This window comes from Euprymna scolopes, chromosome 16 (assembly GCF_053919585.1).
Source record: "Euprymna scolopes isolate OS-2025 chromosome 16, ASM5391958v1, whole genome shotgun sequence".
Classification (NCBI taxonomy): Eukaryota; Metazoa; Mollusca; class Cephalopoda; order Sepiida; family Sepiolidae; genus Euprymna; species Euprymna scolopes.
This window is the reverse complement of record NC_136497.1, coordinates 121,876,912-121,899,411: the sequence shown is the minus strand read 5'-3', so window position 1 is coordinate 121,899,411 and position 22,500 is coordinate 121,876,912. Positions and strand designations below refer to the sequence as shown.

Below are 22,500 nucleotides of genomic sequence, written 5' to 3'. Positions count from 1 at the left end.
CTGTTTCGCTGGTTCACAGCTCATCAGTGCAGCTAGACAAGCAACTTGAGACAGGATCGAAACCCGATCGCCCAAACGATGGTCGGAGCTTCTAAATTAACAGTGAATTAACAATGTTTAACAATGTTTTGACATTGTCCAAAATACCTAAGCTCCATTCGTTTACACAAAGAGCATCGCCTCATACGCTGATGGTAATTTGTATATCACTTCCTAAATGTATGCTCAACCTAAGATAGGGAGCATTATATATATATATATATGTATATATATATATATATATATATATATATATATATATATATATATCAAAATAGAAAAAAATGATAGAAACACACACTATAAATGAAAGTAAATAATTTAATTGAACTTCAAAGTCAGTTTCAAAGGGCGAATAAAATACATTGCATTCCTTCATCTCAGTTTTGTTTTAACTCAAAGCATAAATAAAAGAAAATAAAAAAAAATCGATTCATCGAAGTAGTTTCCAAAACATTAAACTATAATTAAATCATCCTAAAATATCGGCTGTGCAAGAGACACAGGCTGTATTTACGAAGGCGGAAGTCAACGAGGAATCAATTTATTGCGGTGCAAATTGCTAATAAATATTTCCTAATGCCGTTTACGTTCACCGCGGAACGTTTCTATTGAAATAATAAAATCATCACGTCGGGGTTGCTGGTGGACTTGATAGTAACGCATTTTACCTTTAGTAAACTAGAAGAACGCCTTACTCAAAGTCTGTGTTGGATAAAGGAACTTGGAGATTGTGCGCATACACAGGTCAGCAGAGAACAAAGAAAATACCATGTCGAACTTTGACACATATATTGACCTCTGATGGAATAAAGAAAGAATTTGTCAATAAAAGCAAACGGTTCGACAAACAAAGACAGAGAGTGAGAGACGGATAGAGACGCACAGTCGTTACATCATTAGCCCATTAACCCTTGTTTGATACGTCCGACAACCACTCCAGGCAAAATAATCTATATTATATAAAAGACAAAGCGGCCGTGCGCTTTTTTTTATGTCCAGCAAAGACTTTTTTCGCCGGGGTTCTCGGTGGGGGACGGGGTACTATTTTTAGAATTTTGTGTATACTCCCTAGATTGTAACATCTACGATTTGCGAACAGAGGTCGTCTCTACATTTATTTCGGGTGACTTTTACAAAAAAACCCTGGTTTCCAGTGTTTGTCTTTATCGTATAAATAAAGTGAAACTGAACTGAAATAAAAGTTATTTGGCCAGCACGTCTGGAAGGAAATCAGCTCCGATCACTGTGGGGAATACCATTCATAGCAGACAATTGCTATTCATTAAGACACTGCCAGAGCCCCCCCCCCCTGAGGGCGTAGCTGGTTTTCCCCACCATCATGGAGAAACAAATACGGCGGAAAGCTGAAAGCTTAACTGGCTTACAGCCAAACTTAAGTGTGTGATTTCATTTCTTCGCCTGCGTGAACTCATTCACTTAAGTTTCACTTTCTGCATGCCGACTTTTTGATTGCTAAATTAGAACGCTTTGCACTTCCTTTCACGTCGTGGCCTAGCGATAAAATATCACGTTTTCTTTCACTTTCTTTTCCGACTTCCCGTCAAGGCTTCGGGTTCGAGCCTTCCTGCCTACTACAACTTTTTTTTTCTCAACACACACCTCCAAACACCCGGGCAACGGCGGGCACCCTCACTAGTAATTAAATAAAAAAAAAAGTTCTGTGTGTGATTGTCAAACGGCTGAAACAAACTAGAGTGTATATATTAATTTAGCTGCACGCATCTTCGTAGAAGTGCAACAAACATGATTATACATACGTGCGCGGTAAACAGATAAATCGTTACAGACAGATAACACAATAGTCTACAGTAAACGGTGTCTAGTCAGATTTGGTTCCTTATATTTTGTCACCGCTTCTAATACTGGGTGGTTACAAAAAGCGTCCGATTTTATTTTTCATCCCAAACTTGTGTTTAGCAATTTTTTTTTCCATATTTCTCCGATGATAGTGACAGCGAGTCTGGAAGAGTCTTCTGACATCAATATGGATCCAACTAGTCACTGGTCCTGGATATGACCTTAAACTATATCCGATGGTGAGGCTCGAGCTTGCTGGCTTTGGGGAGTGTGGAGCCACCCTTTAATGACCATTGCTCCCAGGCCCACTCTGACCCGGAGTGGTAGTACCTGTTAGGGTCACAACTATGGGTTAAATAGAAACTGACTTGAAAACAACAAATATATTCTATTAAAAAAAAATTTCTTCCAAATCTTTGGATTCGGCATTAAATAAGCCGAAAAGGGTTGATATGCCGTAAAACAAAAACAACCAACCAACCAACTAGTCACTGTACTATGCAGCAGCGGATGAAAATACTTTGGGCGTACTTTGCCACAAAGTCAGTTATTCTGACATAGCGACAATGCAGATAAGATTTTGACAGGAACAATGTACTTGAGAGAAGGACAATTCGACGTTTGGTGGTCAAATTTTGGAAGACAGGAAGCGTATCAGATTCCCAAAAGGGCCTAAGTGGTCGATATCATTCAGCCATCATCCTTAACAATATTAAGATGTAACGAGAACGTCATCAGACCTCTCCTCCCAACAAATCAACACGCTGTCTCTTACGAGATACTAGCATTTCGAGAAGATACGTTTTGAAGAGCCTCCATGATAACCTTCATCTCATTCCTCATAAAATTCAGATCTTGCAGAAGAAAACCTAGCGAGAAGCAGTTTGGGAAAATATCAGTCAAAGGATTTAAAAATGACCCTGACTTATTGGATTTTATTTTATTTAGTGACTAGGCTCACTATCACTTGGGTCGGCATATCAACACGCAGAATATGCGATTCTGGGCTGAAGCTCAGCTCCGTGAACGCACCGATTATTTTATAAGCCAACATATATGTGATATAAGGGACCTGGATACAGCATATTAATAACTACTAGCAAACACCCGGCGTTGTCCCGTTATAAGATACGCTTAAATATAATATTTTAATTCATGCAGAATACGTATTTATTATTATGGAGACAATTCTCTATAGATTATTAGATTGAAGCTAATATATAGCAGTGATGTCAAAACTATATATATATATATATATATATATATATATATATATATATATATATATATATAGTCAAGGCTCTTAACCCTTACGCTAAACGGCTGTTGCTCAGCGAGTAGTGAATTAACGAGGGTTTGGCATCGACCGAAATACTTGATCTCGATTTGTTTAAACAAAGAGCATCACTTAATAAGCTAATGGTAATTCTTGTATCACTTCCCAATATGCTCAACTCAAGATGAGGAGCATTATAGTCATCCACATACAGTACTGTTTCGCTGTATCACAGCTCATCAGTGCGGCTAAACAGGCAACTCAAGTCAGGATCGAAACCAGATCGCCCGACAGTCAAGGCTCCTAACCATTAGGCTGCTGTTGAGCGAGTAGTGAAGTAACGATGTTTTGACATGCTTGCGAAATACCTAAGCTCGATTTGTTTACAATTTACATATCTATCCGTGGAAATATGATTCTTTCAATTATATTTCACTTTCTATATATATAAATCCTTAACTTTAGATGCTCAATGTGATTGCAGAGCATATAACAAATAAATGACAAAAGAATTGTGTGAATGGAATTAAAGGATTAAATTGTAAGATGGTCTAAATCATGAAATTTGGAATATAGACTTTTGTCATTTATATATATATATATATATATATATATATATATATATATATATATATATATATATATATATATATAAATTTAGCTGCCATTCCTTTTTTTAAAAGATTGAATCGCCTGATGGTCTAAGACAAGATTCAAGCAAGCAAGCAAACAAAGACGCACAGAGTTTATATACATTTATATATATATATATATATATATATATATATATGTATATATATGTATATATATATATATATATATATATATATATATATATATATATATTCACGTGTTATCTCTTTTTTAAAAGATGGAACTGCCTGATCGCCGAAGACAAAATTCAAGCATACAAGCAAGGACGCCCGGCCGATCCACTGAGTTTTATAATTATTAAGATTATTAAGATTAATCTCAAACGACTGATAAACTTTCAATTCCAATTACGTTTAGAGGATACAATCTTCTATAATTCAGCTCCTATTTGGTGCAAAAAAAAAAAAAAAAAAATCTTGAAAACTCTCCCCTTGGGAAAAAATTTAAGCTCAAAAGGAAAATAGAGAAAAAAAAAAAAAGAATTATAGACCACCCTATATTTGTCAACTGCAAATAAATGTATGAATTGGTGGCTAATTAGTCATTGTGTTACCCCTTTCAGTTTGATAACAGCAAATACACTACCGGTTATTTCTTACTAGTTTTAAAAGGAATAATTAGAGATCGTTCACATGCAACTATAGTGTGTGTGGGGGCAGGGTTGCCTGCTAATGTTATAGACGATCCCGTCTTCATGTGTGTATTAATGAATGGTAGTGATGGAGAAACGAAAGGTCGCATAATGATGACGAAACATACCGATATATATTAGAGAAAGAAATGTAGATTTATTGACATAAATCTAAATGAGAAATAATAAGGATATCGATGGAAGAAAGAAGAGTTCGTTGAGAAAGGAGTAACGTTACTTGCGGTTGATGAGAGGGTGACGAGTTAGTCAGGAGTGCTGGTTGGGCGGCCATTCCAACCGGAGCTGTTCTTGGTTACCTGTTGACTGGTCGAGAGTTCAGTGGGGAAAAAGGCAGAAATATAAGAAACAGGAAGTGACGTGGCTGTGTCGCTCTCCGGTTATCAGAGTTAAAGGGGGACAATCGAATTAGCCTGGGAGTTTCAATTCCCACACTCCCCTCTCTCCAACAAAACAACAAAAATTCAAGTGATCTTTCAAACGTAAAATCGCTTCAGATCGCTCAACCTTTTCTTAAGCAGTACATTTTTCATTGGATGATAGCCTTGCTCTGTATCAAGTTGACCGGAGCGAGCAAGAAGATATATTTCTTCGTTGGTTCTAGAAAGCTCTTTTTGATTGTGCGTGAATTACAAAGGGCAGGGAAGTGGTTCTACAAAGGTTCGATTGAAATTAATACGCCCTTGAGGCAGATTGTCCATTATGTGACCAAATCATCTTACAGGGACTGCTCCCCGCAAAAAAAAGAAATGTTAACATTTATTGCTGTTACACCTCAGTAGCAAAGTCACTGTAGGCTACGACTCTGTACATTTATTTCTTACTAGTTTTCAAACGAGTCATTATCAATGTTCGCTCAGTGGCAAAAACGAACACCCAACCCATCCCTGTAAAAAAAACAAAAAACAAAAAACATAACAGGTGGTCTTTCTGACGTAAAATCGTTTCAGATCGTTTAACCTTTTTACAATTTTAATCCCAATCCTTATTAAGTAATTAACAACAGGCTCCTTTGATTATTGGATTTCAAAGTTCTTTAGTTGAAATGATTATATTGCGATTGAATGATTAAATAGAGTAATCGATAGGCAAGATCAGCAGAATCTGATTTCTCATTTCAAATCGTGTGACTCGTTGGCCTTATCGGATCAGATTCAATCAATTGATTTGCAATTGAATTGCAATTCAACGACGCCGGGTCAGAAATCAAATCAAGCGACTCAAGTGGGCTTTTATGTCAAATAAAAATATGAATAAATATAAAAGGGGGGAAGAGAGAGAGAGAAAGAGAGAGAGAGAGTGTGTGTGTGTGTGAGTGTGTGAGAGAGAGAGAGAGAAAGAGAGAGAGAGAGAAGGGGGATATTAAAACAGTTTTGCAGACGTGAACTAAGCTAAACGTCGTCTGTTCCTCCAAATTTAAACAACTTAATTCATTGAATTACTTTAAGAAATGATTTTCAGAAAATGTCTCCAGATTTTGATTATTTTCTTGGAGATTATTTTTGTTGTAAATAAGTCCTGAAAATATTTAAAAGCATAAGATAAATGTAAATTTTATGTTGATAATGAAAATAGAAAATTAGGAGAAATAGAAAAGAAGGGAAGAAAATATAATTTACACAGTCAGACAACGTCACAGCTCACAAGAGCCATGAAAGCTAACAAACCGGAAGTCCAAGACCCGAGTTTCGCCTTCTTTTGTTTTATTAGACACATCCGAACTCAGGATTCGAAACCCGAGTCACTTGCATCCTGAGTTCAGATGTGTCTAACAGATGAGCCCAAATGAGGGTTAAATTTAAAGGGTCTGTTGGTTTTCATGGCTCTTATGAGCGGCGACGTTGTCTGGCTGTGGAAATTATTATATATTCTCTCTCACATTCTAAAAATTATATATATATATATATATATATATATATATATATATATATATATATATATATATATATATATATATATAATATAAAGCTGAATGTGTGTGTATGTGGTCACGAATAGGCTCCTATATGGTTGACTATTTTAAAAAACTGATTGCATATAATGATAGAAGATGTGTCGAGACGCAGGAATGGGTATGTTTGATCTGGCAGAACAGTGGTTCATTAAAACTGTGGGGTCTGCGTTCGTGCCTGGTCCACAAAGTATGGAAATAAAAAATTTAAAAATGAAAAAAAAAAAGGTGACAAGTGTTTTTGATATAGATGTACATAATAATACTTTGATAAGTATGTTTTAACTTAAATAGGGATGGTATAATAAAATTGTGGGGTCCGCATTCGCGCCTGCCCTCCATAGAATGGAAATAGGCACAAACTTTAATAAAGACTTTTCATATCTATCTGCATAAGTATACTTTGATAATCATGTTTCAGTTTGAAGAAATATGGTATAATAAAATTATTGGGTGTTTGTTTGCGCCTGACCTCCATAGAATGGAAATATGTCACAAAGTTTAACTAGGTTTTTTTAATATAGATCCACAGAATATTGTGATAAGTGTTTCAGTGTGAACAGGTATGGTATAATAAATTATGGGGTTTATCTATTTTATTTTTACTTTCATCATATTTTGCTTTGGTTTTGATACCCCCAAATTCGGAGCTATCTCTTTACAACACTTCCTTTTCATAACCTATCATACTTTCATAAATCAGAGTCCATTTTCTGTAGGCTGTTTTTGAACCCAGTCAACGACGGGTACTTTTGCTAGTATATAGATATATATATTCAATAAATTTTCCAAAATTTCGATTTCTTAAGGATGTGAGAGCAGTACAAAAGAAGAAATTAATATGGTGTTATGAGGGTTGTTAAGAAGAACGTGATTTTCTTTATTAAATCCCGGTCAACGTCGGATCTTCTTAGTAGTCCGCAAAGAAGAAACAAACACCTTTCTCTTTTCACATCCTTAAAAAATGTATGTCAATTATTTGAGTGTATTTTTATATAAAATTCTTAACACCAAACACCATAAAAAGCACAAAACTAAAGAAATAAATAAATAAAAATAAAAACATTTCTAAAATCCGTTGTGAACAATACAAAACAATTTTTTTTGCTTACGAACATGAAAAAAAAAAAAAAAAAATACTAAAAAAAAACAAACAAAAAAAAATTACAAAAACAAAAGATGCAATTTTCCTCTGAATACAAAACTTTAAATCTATAGACACGAAAAAGAAAAAAAGAAAAAACAAACAAACAATTCCACCAAAATGTCTATTATTTTAGCAGCGAATTATTTTCCTCCTGTTTATTACTTGAATGGAAGGAAAATCATTATTATGTTGTTTAAATGATTTCCTTTTGTTGATCATGTTGCTTGTTGTAGTAAAGGATTGGGAGGATTTGATGGTGTTAGTCAGGGGGGTTGTATGTTGGGGATTAAACTCCTCGGTTCATAGGAAACATGAGTTGGAACAATTACATTGAGAGCATTGCCAGGACTGCTGCAAAAAAAGGTAGGTTCTCTCTACTATGCTAGAAAGCTACTAACGCCTGAAAGTATCCTGTACCTCTATAAGGCCACCATTTGCCCATGTATGAAGTAGTGTTGTCATATTTGGGCCGGTGCATCTGCTACTAATCTTTCACTGCTAGACAAGGTTTAAAAGAAAGTCACCAACCTGATAGGTCCTGAACTGCCATCCAAGCTTCAGCCTCTGTCCCATCGATGAAATGTAGCATCCCTCTGCCTGTTCTACAAGTACTTTAATGGTGAATGCTTCGACGAACTGCAAGCACTTGTACCCCCTCTACGAAAATACCCCCGACAAACCTGACAATCAGCAAAATCCCACCCCTTCACAGTAGAGATCCCTAGATGTAAGAGAGCCTTCTACTCCAGTAGTTTCTTCCTCTGAACCCCTAGACTCTGAAATTCCCTTCCAGATTCCTGCTTCTCCAACTGTACTGACATGCAGAAGTTCAAGTGTAACATGAACCGACATCTTGTTGCCCAAATCTCCACATAGTACCCCTCTAGCTTATGTCCCTGATAGTAGCCCCCTTCATCAAAGCGGCAATGTGCTTGTTTGGGGTGAAAATGTAAAAATTAAAAAAAAAAAAAAGTAGCCTTATTAATAATCATTAAGATAATTCCTTGCTTGGTAAGTGTCAGTTTTATTTGTTTCTGTTGGGGTTTATTTTATTTTTTAAAAATTAATATGACTGGATGCTCGTCTAGCAGAACTGATGAGCTTTGATACAGCGAAACAGTTCTGCATGTGGATGACTATATTTTAAGCCCCCCCCCCCGGCTCTTTGGGTAGAGAACCGTCGTAAAATGATTTCACCTGTTGCTTAATTAACGTTAATACGAAACTCTTTTTTGTTGTTATCCTATCCTACCATTCTTACTAGAAGTATATTATAAAAGAAATTTTAATATCAAATAATATTGTATTTACAAAAGATTTTTAGTAATTAATTTCATAAAGAAGTTTAGGAACTAATATGTTAAAAGAAGGAACCTTGAACGATGTCATAAATTTCAAAGTTACAAGAATATTACTTAAAAGATGATTTATAAATTTCTATAAAATATGAGAGTCATTATTTATTATGATAAATTTTTGTGGAATTGAAAATTATATCTCATATTATGTATAGGGCTGTGACAACAGAATATTCTTTTCATTTTTTTGACTCTCGGATATATATCCAACACAGACACACTTAATCAACTGGGAACCACATCCGTCTATATAAAATCATATAAGATATTAACGGATATATACCAAAGAGTCAAAATAAAGAATATGCTGCTGTCACAGCTCTATCAATAACATACGCAACAATTGAAGTGATTCTTACGTTTTCATCATTATGATTAGCCATTTATATTAAGTGGCTTCATGTCTTGTCTGGAGCGACTTCCATAAAATAAAAATGAAAAATATGAAACAAAATTTGATACAGATGATAAAGAATAAAATATTGAGTTATTGAAAATTATATCTTATATTAATAAGATGGATGTTTGTCGGTCTGAACAATGAGAACTATCTGATAATCTTGGAGGGATGATGGATGACGCACTCTGTATTATGAAGCAAATGTTGCACAATCACTAACCCATCATTTCCTGAATCAACACTGCTTAATTCCAATGGCAAGGAGAAATCCAGGACAACTAGAAACAATCATTAATTTATAAATTAATCAACTGGGAACCACATCCGTCTATATAAAATCATATAAGATATTAACGGATATATACCAAAGAGTCAAAACAAAGAATATGCTGTTGTCACAGCTCTATCAATAAAATACGCAACAATTGAAGTGATTCTTTCGTTTTCATCATTATGATTAGCCATTTATATTAAGTGGCTTCATGTCTAGTCTGGAGCGACTTCCATAAAATAAAAATGAAAAATATGAAACAAAATTTGATACAGATGATAAAGAATAAAATATTGAGTTATTGAAAATTATATCTTATATTAATAAGATGGATGTTTGTAGGTCAGAACAATGAGAACCATCTGATAATCTTGGAGGGATGATGGATGACGCACTCTGTATTATGAAGCAAATGTTGCACAATCACTAACCCATCCTTTCCTGAATCAACAGTGCTTAATTCCAATGGCAAGGAGAAATCCAGGACAACTAGAAACAATCAGTAAAAAGCAGATACATCACTTGGCATTCCCAAATGGTCACCCATTTTAGTACTAACCAGGCTCAACGTTGCTTAACTTCAGTGATCTAACGGGAATTAGAGTGTCAGTGTACATTATGCCATATATATAACATATATATTTACATGTACAACAGCTGAATTGATTTTTTTAACTTTTTTATCATAATAATTACCTTCTTACATAAAATGGCTTCATGTCTTGTCTGGAGCGACTTTCATAAAAAAACCCTAGAAAGCATAGAAAAAAAATTGACACAAATGAAATAGAATGAAAAAAAAATTAGTTATTTTTGATAAAGAGAAAACTTACCAAATTCCTTGTAGCTTGGCACTTCACCAGGTTACTGATCCAAAATTGTAATTCGTAATTGTTTTTGCAATTCTTTTTTTTTTCTCTTTTAAGTAATAAGTTCTCAAAGTATTCCAATGTCGTGTTTAAATTTAGATGGTAAATTTGTCCTTTATATTGTTAAAGAATCAATTGCGGGTCACAGTAAAATTCCATGGCTGTAAAAGAAGAAAAAAATTGTGTTATTATGTATATTATTACAATATAATGAAAAAAATATGATTGAATGCAAAATGTATATGTATGTAAAATAGCACTATCTATACGGGGTTAAAGGGTGGAGGTGAGATTTTGAAACATTTTACTATGAAAATATTTTGAGAATTCATTTGAATTTCAAAGTGAATGGATATTCATAAGAGATTTCCACATAAAAAAAAGAAAAATAAAAAAAATAAGAAATTAGAGTTATCTGCCCTTTATTCATTTTTTTATGTTTGAATTTCAGAGCAAATCGATGATAGATTTCTTCCTGGCAAAATTTTACAATTTCTACACAAAAACAAAAAAGAGTTATCTACCCTTTTGCTTCATTTTTTCCCCTCCTAGTATCTAGTGTCATAATTCATTTGAATTTCTTTCCTTTTTTTTATTTTTTATTCCATTTTCACCCCAAACAAGGCACAGTGCCACTTTGATGGAGGGGGCTTATATCGGGGACATAAGTTGCAGGGATACTATGTAGGGAGTTGAGCAGCAAGATGTCTGTTCACATTACGCTTGAACTTCTGCATGTCAGTACAGTTGGGAAAGCAGAATCACAGAAGAGAGTTCCAAAGTCTAGCAGTTCTGGGGAAGAAACTATTAGAGTAGAAGGCTTTCTTAGATCTAGGGATCTCCACTGTGTAGGGGTGGGATTTTGTTGTTTGTCAGGTTTGTCGGGGGTATTTATGTTGAAGGAGTCCAAGGACTTGTAGTTCGTTGGCGCCTTCACTATTAAAATACTTAACATAACAGGCAGAGGGTTGCAACATTACGTTGGTCGGACAGAGGTTGAAACTTGGATGACAGTTTCAGGACCTATCAGGTTGGCGACTCTCTTTCAGAGCAAATCAATGTCTGTAAGAAACAAAATGACCAAGACAATTTGTACACGAGACAAAGGAAATTAGAGTTATCTTCCCTTGATTTATTTATTTTCTCTCCTGGGATGTAGTATCATAATTTATTTTGAATTTCAAGGAAATTAATGTTCATACTTAAGAGATTTGTGCAAGATTTAAGAATGGATGGATTAAGTTTAGGTAACCCGCCTCACTACAAACCAACAGAGTGTTACCGCTGTCAACTAAGGAAAGAGTGGATCAGGCATGTAGGCAGAGTGTGATGATGAATTAAAGTGAAAATTGGGGCCATTGAGAGTTGAGGATATGCGTTGCATGGAGAGAAATGATAGGAGAATGATATGATTTATGCGTAATGCGAGTCTTAAAGATGAGGTTAGATCTGATGACCCTAGAGGAAGATTACATCCTGACAGTATAGAGAAACGTATTCAAAATGGCATTAAAGAATATTGTGAGATTTTGTAACATTCTTCCAATGTGACCAAACAAACAAAGTCTCCTGTTCTGCACACATCTGTTTTTACAGTTGCCGTAGCAGGGTCAGTTTGTGATGGAAGACTAAGGAAAACATGGTAGGAAGTGATAAGGATTGATCTGAGAGAAAGATGGATACATAAAGACCTGGCCAGAGATAGGTTAGTTTGGAAGTTAATCTTAAACACATGTAAAAAAAAATAAATGTTTAACAAAGTTGATGATAGTGATGGTTATGATAATTTGCCAATCCCACTCTAACCCTAACCCTAATCCCACCCTAACCCTAACCTAACTGAAAAATTAAAAAATTATGCATGTTTATGGTAGCCATTTTTTTCTTGCTCTAATTCACTGAATAACACCCGAGGGTATCCTGTGCGTCTACAAAGCTCTCATTCACCCATGCTTGGAGTATTGTTGCCATATCTGGGTTGGTCTCTCCCTCTTAGACAGGGTCTAAAAAAAGAATCTCAAACTCTAAAATCCCACACTATCGACAAAACTCCATCCTCTGTCCCATCACCACAATGTTGTATCCGTGTGCTTGTCCAAATAGTTCAATGGAATATGCTCTGATGAACTCATTACACTTGTGCCCCTCTCAACATACGTACTCCCAACCAACCGACAAGCAGAAAAATCTCATTCCTTAACTGTCAACATCTCTACATCCGAATAGGCTTTTATTCTAATAGTTTATTCCCTCTAACTGCTAGACTGTGGAATTCCTTCCCTGTTTCCTACTTCCTTGGCTGTACGGATATGCGGCAGTTTAAATGTAATGTGATCAGACATCTTACTATTCAACTCTTCATGCTCCCAAACAGTAGCCCCTTATGTCTAAGTGGCAATCAAAGTGAAAAAGGGTAAAAAAGAGATCTGAAATTGCGTTCTTTAAAACAAGATGTCGGATAAAAATAAATAAATAAATAAATGAATAAAAAATAAAAATAAAAATAATGTAAATAAATAAATAAAAATAACTAAAGTAAAATAAAAAGATAAATAAATAATACATATAAACAAACAAATAAATAAAAATAATTAAAATTCAAAGTAAATAAATAAAATAAATAAATAAAATAAATACATAAAAATAAATAAAAATAAATAAAAATTAATGAATAAAAATAAACAAAAGCAAATATACGTAAATAAATAGTACATATAAATAAATAAAAATAAATAAAATAAATAAATAATACATATAAATAAATAAATCAAAATAAATATAAATAAATAAAAATAAATAAAATAAATGAATAAATAAATAAAAATAAATAAAATAAATAAATAATACATATAAATAAATAAATAAAAATAAATAAAATAAATGAATAAATAAATAAAAATAAATAAAATAAATGAATAAATAAATAAAAATAAATAAAATAAATAAATAATACATATAAATAAATAAATAAAAATAAATAAAAATAAATAAAACAAATAAAGTAAATAAATAAATAAAAATAAATAAATAAATAAAAATAAAATAAAATAAAAAATAAATAAATAAAGTAAATAAATATAATAAAAATAAATAAATAAATGAAAATAGAAATAAATAAAAATAAATAAATAAATAAAATAAATAAATAAATAAAAAATAAAATAAAATAAAAAATAAATAAATAAATAAATAAAAATAAAAATAAATAAAAATAAATAAAAATAGATAAAATAAATGAAAATAAATAGATAAATAAATGAAAATAGAAATAAATAAAAATAAATAAAAATAAATAAATAAAAATAAATAAATTAAAAAGGGAATTCATATAAATTTAGACATGACACGTGAGTCTGGCCTCCAGGCCAAGATCACAGGGTAGTATCTGTTCTAATGCTGCACTAAACTTAATTTGTCCTTAGTCAATGGAGGGGAAACCCTCTATATAGAGGCAATTTTTATCTTTGCCTACTTCCAGAGTGCCCCTTTTTGGGGAGCTGGGTTTTCCTCCACTTTAAAAACGACCTTGTGTCACATTGTTTTCGTGGGGAAGTGTTTTTAACCGAAATGCATTTGTTTCAAATCTCACTATTCTACAGAAGCACCCCCTTTTTTTAAACGAAGATGGGGAGGGAGGAATAAAGATTTGCTATTTTTATTAAAAAAATATGATTTTGAATTCGTCTACACGGACTGTTGTGTTAGTTAAGCAAAAAAACAAAAAAAAACAAAAACAAAAAAAAAACAAGATAAAAAACAAAAAACAAAATAAAACACAAAATAAAAACAAAAAAAAAAGAATTTAAATATTCAGTTATTAATCAGCTCTACACTTGTATCTCTGTCAACTCGACTTGCAGTAAAATCCCACCCCTTCACCATAGAGTTCTCTAGATTTTCTACTCTGTTTTTTTTTTACTCGATTCCACTAACGTTCAGGAATTTAAATGTAATGTGAACAAACATCTTGCTTCTCATCTCCTTACCAAGGCTGCCCTCCCAAAAAGCTGAATAATCTGACTTTTTTTTAACAGTAGGCCCCCTTACGCCTCCGTAGCAATTTGCCTTATTTGGGATGAATGATAGTTAAAAAAAAAAAAAAAAAAAAAAAGAGCGAAAGAAAAAGAAAGAAAGAAAAAAAGAAAAAAAAAAAGAAAAAAAGCCAAGATGGGTGGGGGCAGGGCGATAAAGATTTACTGCATTAACAGAAAGTCCTGATTTTGGGTTCGTGTACATGGACTGTTGTATTAGTCGAGCAACATCATGTCTTGATTTCTTGCACAGGAAACATAAAACGAACTCCGCAAAAAAAAAAAAAAAAAAAAAAAGGAAAAAAAATCGAAATGTTCATTTATTGATCAGCTCTTTGCAGTCGGTAAGATTTAAATACGTCGACATGCAACGATTGATATTTATTTTCGCGTCCCCGCCCCCTTTTTTTTTTCAAAAGAAAAAAATTACACGTTTAGATATTCTAGTTGTAAAGCTGAAGGAGTGCCGACGAGACGCACGTTTTACATACACGATAGAATTATACGCGTCTTTCCTTTCGTCTTCAATGTCTCTATTATAATACTAGAAGACGAATCCAGCGTTGCCCGGTATAAAACGTAACGTGAAATTCCTTTGCAAAATGAAATTAAAAAAAAAATTAAAAAAAAGGAAAAGAAACTGAGACATGCTAATATTATGGTTTTTTTTCCTGAACAGTTCACTTCTTGCTAAATAAAAAAAAAAAATAATTACGGAGCTAAGATCGACACCAAACCCTAAAGACAGAGTGTCAAATATTACATAATTACACCAGCTTGCCATGATCATTAAATGCATAATCAAACCTCGTCAAATAGTTGACAAACAGATAAAAACCCGATGATCTCACCACCCCTAAGTACCAATTTTTCAATTTTGACTTCTTAAAAGCACTTTCGCCCGGATAAAATCCGATTAAAAAGTTTTCCACGTGGCCGAGTAACGTATATACCACATTTCAAGTCTGTAGATAAAAAATTCGTTGAGTATATAGGTTGAGAAATGTCCTCACACACATTCTCACTTTTATAGATATATAGAAAAGGAACTAGTGTCTGTTTCTCTCTTTCTCTCTATCTCTCTATCTCTCTATCTCTCTCTGTGCGTGTTCGTTCCCTATGGACCCGAAAACCACTGGGCCAATTTTTATGAAATTTCACACAAACGTACTATATGTGCCTAGCAGTGTTCTTTAATAGATTTTGTATCGGAATGTCTTCGATAAGCATCGAACCTGAGATTTACTGTCTACTATTACTTGTGGTAGCAACTGCACCGACTGAGATTAGCAGTTGCAATGAACAGTGTGGATGATTCTACACGAAGCCTTCCTCATTATAAAAAAAATCATATGTATGGATTTCCGTACAAACTTAGTTATTACATCAAACTTTACAAATCGAAATCGACGGGAGTATATATATATATATATATATATATATATATATATATATATATATATATATATATATATATATATACACAGAGAGAGAGAGAGAGAGAGAGAGAGAGAGAGGGAGATGTATATTACATGTTTAATGAGGTCAATTTTTCAGCAAGTATATATGACATGTTAGGTGAGGTTAACTTTCCAGCAAATTTTTACACACTATTTCGGATAGTTTTATTTTTTTTAATAGAATCCTGACGAGATGTTTTAACGTCGAAACGATCTTCTTAACGTTTATATAATGCCTATTTATAAAAGCTCTACTCATGCATTGAGCACTTTTGTAGAATATTGTTTTTTTTATTCCATGTTATCAATATATTTTAACTTGATTATATATATATTATATATGAGTCATCCTTTTCTATGCCTTCAGCGGTTCCCTCAAATGTGTATATCCAGAGGGTGATTTTAAATTAAACATAATCGGTTTATAATTTACCACTTGGAATTATTGATAATCCCCTTAAGCTATAACATTGCACGAAATACATGACGCGCTTTTCCTACACGATTAACACAACTCTATAATTAATACATTGAGAACTCGGCTGAACTCCAATCTTTGAGCCCTCTGTAAAACATTCACAACAAAGTCTCGTCTTGCTCCAACCGCCTTAACATGGGTTAAGAACGGCTTTCTGAATAATCTTCGGCGGTTTACAACAAAATCTAGCTACAACAACTGTCAATAGTCTGTCTCCCTAAAACTAACTGAAACTTTCATGAATAAAGTATAAATTGTTGGGTGAAAGGAGTTAACAAAGCCTCATCCACCACCCAATGTTAAGAATGGTTTTCTAAATAATCCTATGCAATTTACTGAACGTGCTAAAATAATAACGTTATTATTTAGAAAACCATTCTTAATATGGGAAAGAGATGGGGGGTTTGTTAACTATTCTGTACTTTCGCCTAACAATTTAATAAATAAATTAATAAATTTAAGAAACTGAAACTCTTCTAGAAGTTATATTACAGATTTGCGGATTTTAGCATCATTTTTATAGTTGTTGTTGTTGTTTTACCACGTTTCGGCCAACGCATCCTCTGGCCTTCTTCAGGTGGTTAACCGCGATGGGATAGGAATGCTGTAATCCCTAGTAATTACTGCCTTCCATTGTTGTTGTCTCACCAGGTTTTTGGTCAACTAATCCTCTGGCCTGCTTTAGGGAGGATTGCAACCGCTATCTCCAGACAATGCTCACCTGGAACCGTAGATATCCAACGCATCTATCAACTGCGCTATGAAACCCGAAAGATTCCAGAAAATAATAAATGTACAAATTGAGTTCCCACATCTGGGCAGGAGCTGCTAGAAGCAGCCTACCCTGCCTTGACAGAGTTCAAAATAGACTTCGTAGCTTAGTGGGGGGTGCCCTTTTCTTTTCCCTGCAACCTCTTTCCCACGGAAGAGACGTTGCGAGACTGTTTCTGCTTTATCGTTAGTTTCATGGCAAATGCTCAGCTGAGCTTTAATCTATGCCCGCCCCCCTCGCCAAACTTTCACGAAAAACACTTGTCTAGCCAAAATCATTATCAATAATTTCCCACACTCTTTATCTGTGCCTAAACCTAAATGAGGATTCCATGAACAAAGATTCTTTCTTAGAACTGCACGCATGTGGAACTCTCTTCCGATTGCATGCTTTCTAGCTGACTACGGTCTGATTATCTTCAAGTCCAATGTAAACAAGTTCTTGATGAACCGCCCCCCCCTAAGTAATCCAATTTACAAAATTCTCACTATTTATGTTTGCTACGTTATAATCACATTGACAAATGTATAGCCATTAATTATTATCCTCGAGTACCCTCCGGGCCTTGATATTGGTGATTCCTATGTGAAAAAAAAATATATATCAGGAACTGAAAATGACCAGTCACCGTTTATTGCGTACTTTGAGTCGGTCGTTCTTCTGGTATACTGACATGGTAGTTTATATGATAAGTAGTAGCCTATAAGACAAAATCTTCTCGTAGAAACATGATTTTTAGAGACTGACCAACGACTCAATTCAATAACGATGTTTATTCGAGAAAGCAAAGAAAACGTCTTGGTTCCATAAAAAAAGCTGTGAATCCCTCGTTGAGTGCTAAAAAGATTTTATGAGTATTTTTTGGTTTGTTAAAGAATTTTTGACATGTTTGAAATCTGAGTGAATAATTTCAAGATAATCTGAAGATGTGACCACCCAATCTGTGCGGTTAGCGCTAAAAGTGTTAATCAAAACACAAGCGTGACAGACCAACAAAAATACTATTTCAAACTTAAACCTGCCAGACCAATGAAAGAACGATTTGAAAACGTAACAATGGCAGACCAACGAAACGAAATTAATATTTTAAAATTAAGATGACAGACCAACGAAATTAATATTTCAATTTTAAGCGTGACAGACTAACGAAATTGATATTTTAAAATTAACTGCGACAGACCAAGGGAAATGCTACGTTTCTGAATTTTGGAGACGAGTATTATTTTGATTTCTCGGACTACTGGTCTTATCTTTAGTATTATTTTCACAACGTTTCGGTCGATGTAACCTACGGCCTTTTTCATATGTATCTTGGAAAAAATTAAATTGCAAAGTGATATTCTCCTGAAGGTTGAATGTTCAATCCTCAGTGCGGGCGACCGAAAAATACAATTGCAAATTACTTACGACCTCTATCCTGTTATGGCTGACGGAACTACTACCCCTGTGAAATCAATAAAGGGTTCTGTGCATATTTGCATGGTAGACAGGAATATTCCCGAGTTCGACAAGATACACATGATCGGAGGTTATACCTGATAGACCTGGTCGGAGGTTACATCGAACGAAACGTTGTGAAAATAACACTCAAGACGTGAACAGTAGTCCGAAGAATCCAACTAATACGAAGAAAAATGCGACTTCAGATTTGATGCATGATAAACTGTCCGACAGACAAACTCTCTTATTAAGTTGCGAGGACGCGTTGAACAAATATTTTTGACAAAAAAAAAAAAAAAAATCACCACAGAACATTGATATTTCAATGTTAACACATCTGTTCGGTATTTGGTCTTAATGGATTTCTGTTGGTATAAAAGAATGAAAATGCATCTTCCTTCTTCTTTTGCCATTACGGAAGTTTCTCTCTTGCGACATGATTTTAACTCTGCCAACAGAGGGACTGTGCACAGGCAATATATTTTCCATCTTTCTTTATACGAGCCGCTATTCTTTCTTTGCTTTCTTTCTTTTACTGTTGTTGTTGTTGTTGTTATTTATTTATTTATTTTGTGTGTGTGACGGAGTTATTGATTCTGTAATAAAAAAGGTCACATTGACAGGGTTGTGTTCTGTATAGGAACAGCGGGGAATGACAGACAGGCCAACCAGCGACTGAAGGTTCCGAACGCTGATGCGCATTCTCGATATTGGCACAGCTAAAACGCAGCGTAATTCTTTGACAAATAGATCTGCAGCTTTAAAAGTTCACCTAAAAAAAAAAAAAAAAAAAACTACATTTATTGCAAGCAAGCTTAAAAAGTCGACCAAGAGGCCAATTTTAAGTCTTGCTTCCGTATACTTATATGTGAGAGACAACATTCGGTTTCTTCTCCCCGCAAACATAATTTTTACAATTATATAAAAGGAACTTTGTGTGTGTGTGTGTGTGTGTGTGTGCGTTAGTTCGTTCCCTATGGACTCGAAAACGACTGGACCGATAGTTTTATGAAATTTCACGCGAAGGTACTTTACGTGCCTAGCAGTGTTCCTTGATAGGCGTTGTATCAGAATGTCCTCGCTAAGTATCGGTAATCGATAATCAAAATGATCCAACGAAAGAAGGAACAGGCGATTTTGACCAAAGTTAACGTCATATACAGCCTAACATCACAAGTGCACCTGAGAAGTTTTATTACCACACAAGCTGAAAAGCTCGACATATGAAATCAACAGTAGATTCTTTGATATGACAGGGGCGCATTCGAAATGTCCCCTCTCGCCAATCTTTCACGATACCACTGTCAATAATTTTCCCCACTCTTTATCTGTGCCTAAATCAAAACGTAGATTCCATGAACAAAGCTTCTTCCTTAGAACTGCACGCCTATGGAACTCTCTTCCGTTTGCCTGTTCCCCACCTGACTACAACTTGGACGTCTTCAAGTCCAATATAAACAAATTCCTGATGAACTGCCACCTTAAGTAAGACACTTTATCAAATCTCCAATACTAACGATTACTACGACACTATCCCATTGATTACTGTACACGCAATAACCCTTATCCTCGAGTGGCTTCCGAACCTTGATAAGTGGTAACCTCCATGTAAAAAAAAAATGAATTTTTCTGCTTAAAGCCCAAATTGCACGATAATACTTGACTTTTTCATTTTAAACTTAAATTAAAGCCATTATCACCACATAAACAGGTCACACCAGGCATATAAAATAAACAGTAGGTTCTTTGATATGACAGCGGCGCGTTTGAAATGAATCTGTCTGTTTCGAGCGCAATTGAAGTATGATACATGACTTTTGCGTTTTAAACTTTAATTCAAGCCATTATATATAAAAATAATTTTATAACAGTGGGTTCTCTACAGTGCAATGTAGACAACAATGCATTGTGGACTAAGTCACCGCGGGAGGCATGTGAAGCTTCCTCCCGGTGCATGGCGATGGGTCACCAACTAGAGCAGGAAATCGATTTGATTGAAAAATGGTTGATTTTACCGATTTTGATGACAATAAAAATTTGTGAGCGTGGAAAATTCGTTGATCATCATTCAATCCCGGGCAACGTCGAGTCTCCATGCTAGTCAGATATAGACGAAAATCGATAGCGTTTGTATCAAACACACTTGTCATCTTTTTTTCTTTTTATTAGGAAAGGTCATCACTTATAAAGGCCCGAAGACCATTTGAGGATAAGGTTTAATGAGTGTCAATTGGCCGCATTGCCACACTTTGACAACGCTGTGATGATCGGTAATGGTGATACTTGGCTAGTGTTTGTTTATTTAAGAGAACGTCTCAACAGGTATTTGTCCACATTAGACTTGAAATGGTATAGACTGCTGGGAAGCAGCCCTGCGGCATTGTGTTCTACAAACGGGCAGTCTTAGGAAAGAAACTTTGTTAATGAAATTTACGTTTAGTTGTAGGTACAGGTAGATCATAAGGGAAATTGTTAGCAGTTGTTGTAGACGAGTGACTGCTGCGAATATTCTACAGGGAGGGAAGATAGAGAGGAGCTCAGTCGAGCACCTGCTAAAAAGCAACGGTAGAACAGAGATAGGCGCGCTACGTCACTTCTGTGAGAAAAAAGGTAGTAGGGTGAAGAGGGTGTTGCTCGCTAGATTTCGAAGCCGGTTTAGTGGAATGGTTCTACAACAGTGAACAAAGCAATGTATAAGTCTATAGGTATCTGGGGCGAGGGGAGCTAACTCAATATATTCAAACCAGTCCTGTCCTTTATAATTTAACGATGTTCTTAGGACTACGTTATCTTTCCACTTATTAACCATTATTTTAATAGAACTTATTTTCCCAATCGACATAAACATTAAATCGAGGGTGTTTTGTCTTCATTTTTTTTCTATTAGGGGAGGTCACCACTTAACAAAGCCCGAAAGCCATTTGAGGATAAGGATTACTGAGTGTCAATTGAATGGTGAGACAACGCTGTGATGATCGATAATGGTGGAAGTTGGTTAGTTGTTTTTATTTTACGGCATATCAACGATTTTCAGGTTATTTAATGCCGAATCCAATGATTCTGAAGAACAATTTTTTAATAAAATATATATATTTTTTTCAAGTCGATTTCTATTTAACCCATAGTTGGGACCTTAACAGATACTACCACTCAGAGTGGACCTAGGAGCAATGGCAATTAAAGGGTGGCTTCACACTCCCCAAAGCCCGCAAATTGGGGCCTCACCATCGGATATAATTTAAGGTCGTATCCAGGACCGGTGGAACTTGGTCAGTGTTTGTATATTTAAGACAACAACTCAACAGGTATTTGTTCACATTAGACTTGAAATGTTATAGACAGCTGGGAAGCAGCCTTACGGTATTCTATTCCACAGACGAGCAGTCTTTGAAAAGAAACTTTGTTCATGAAATTTACGTTTAGTTTTAGGTACAGGTAGATCATAAGGGAAATTAGCAGTTGTTGTAGGTAGAGGAGTGCCTGCTGCGAATATTTTTTATGGAGAGAAGATAGGGGCTCTGTCGAGCAACTGTCATGAAAATAACTATAGAGCAGAGATAGACTCGCTATGTCTTTTCTGTGAGAAAAAAAATTAGTAGGCTGGAGAAGAGGGCTTCGCTAACTAGATTTCGAAGCCGGTTTAAAGGAATGGTTCTTAAACAATGCACTCGGTTGCACTAAGGCACCCCTGAGCTTTTTTTTTTCAGGTGTTTCCCATTGTATTCCTGCAAAAATATATCCGAACATAAAAAGCAAATATATACCAAATTACTATACTATACTGTTTCGTTGCGAATGCTCTGCTTGTTTCGTTGTAGCTTTATTAAAATAGTTATAAGTTACTTTTCTTACAACTAGCCATCAATTGGGGGGGGGGGGTTCTC

General features: G+C 34.6%; 1 protein-coding gene across 37 annotated transcripts in view; it reads right to left on the bottom strand.

Moving 5' to 3' along the window:
- The window catches only part of LOC145296067 (tyrosine-protein phosphatase Lar-like), a 1,305,806-nt gene that overhangs the window by 1,158,503 nt on the left and 124,803 nt on the right, over nt 1–22,500 (bottom strand). For all 37 annotated transcript variants that reach the window (XM_080142138.1, XM_080142152.1, XM_080142158.1 and 34 more), the window contains one exon: nt 10,400–10,596. The gene's annotated coding sequence lies outside the window, so the exon portion shown is untranslated. The remainder of the gene's footprint in view (nt 1–10,399; nt 10,597–22,500) is intronic.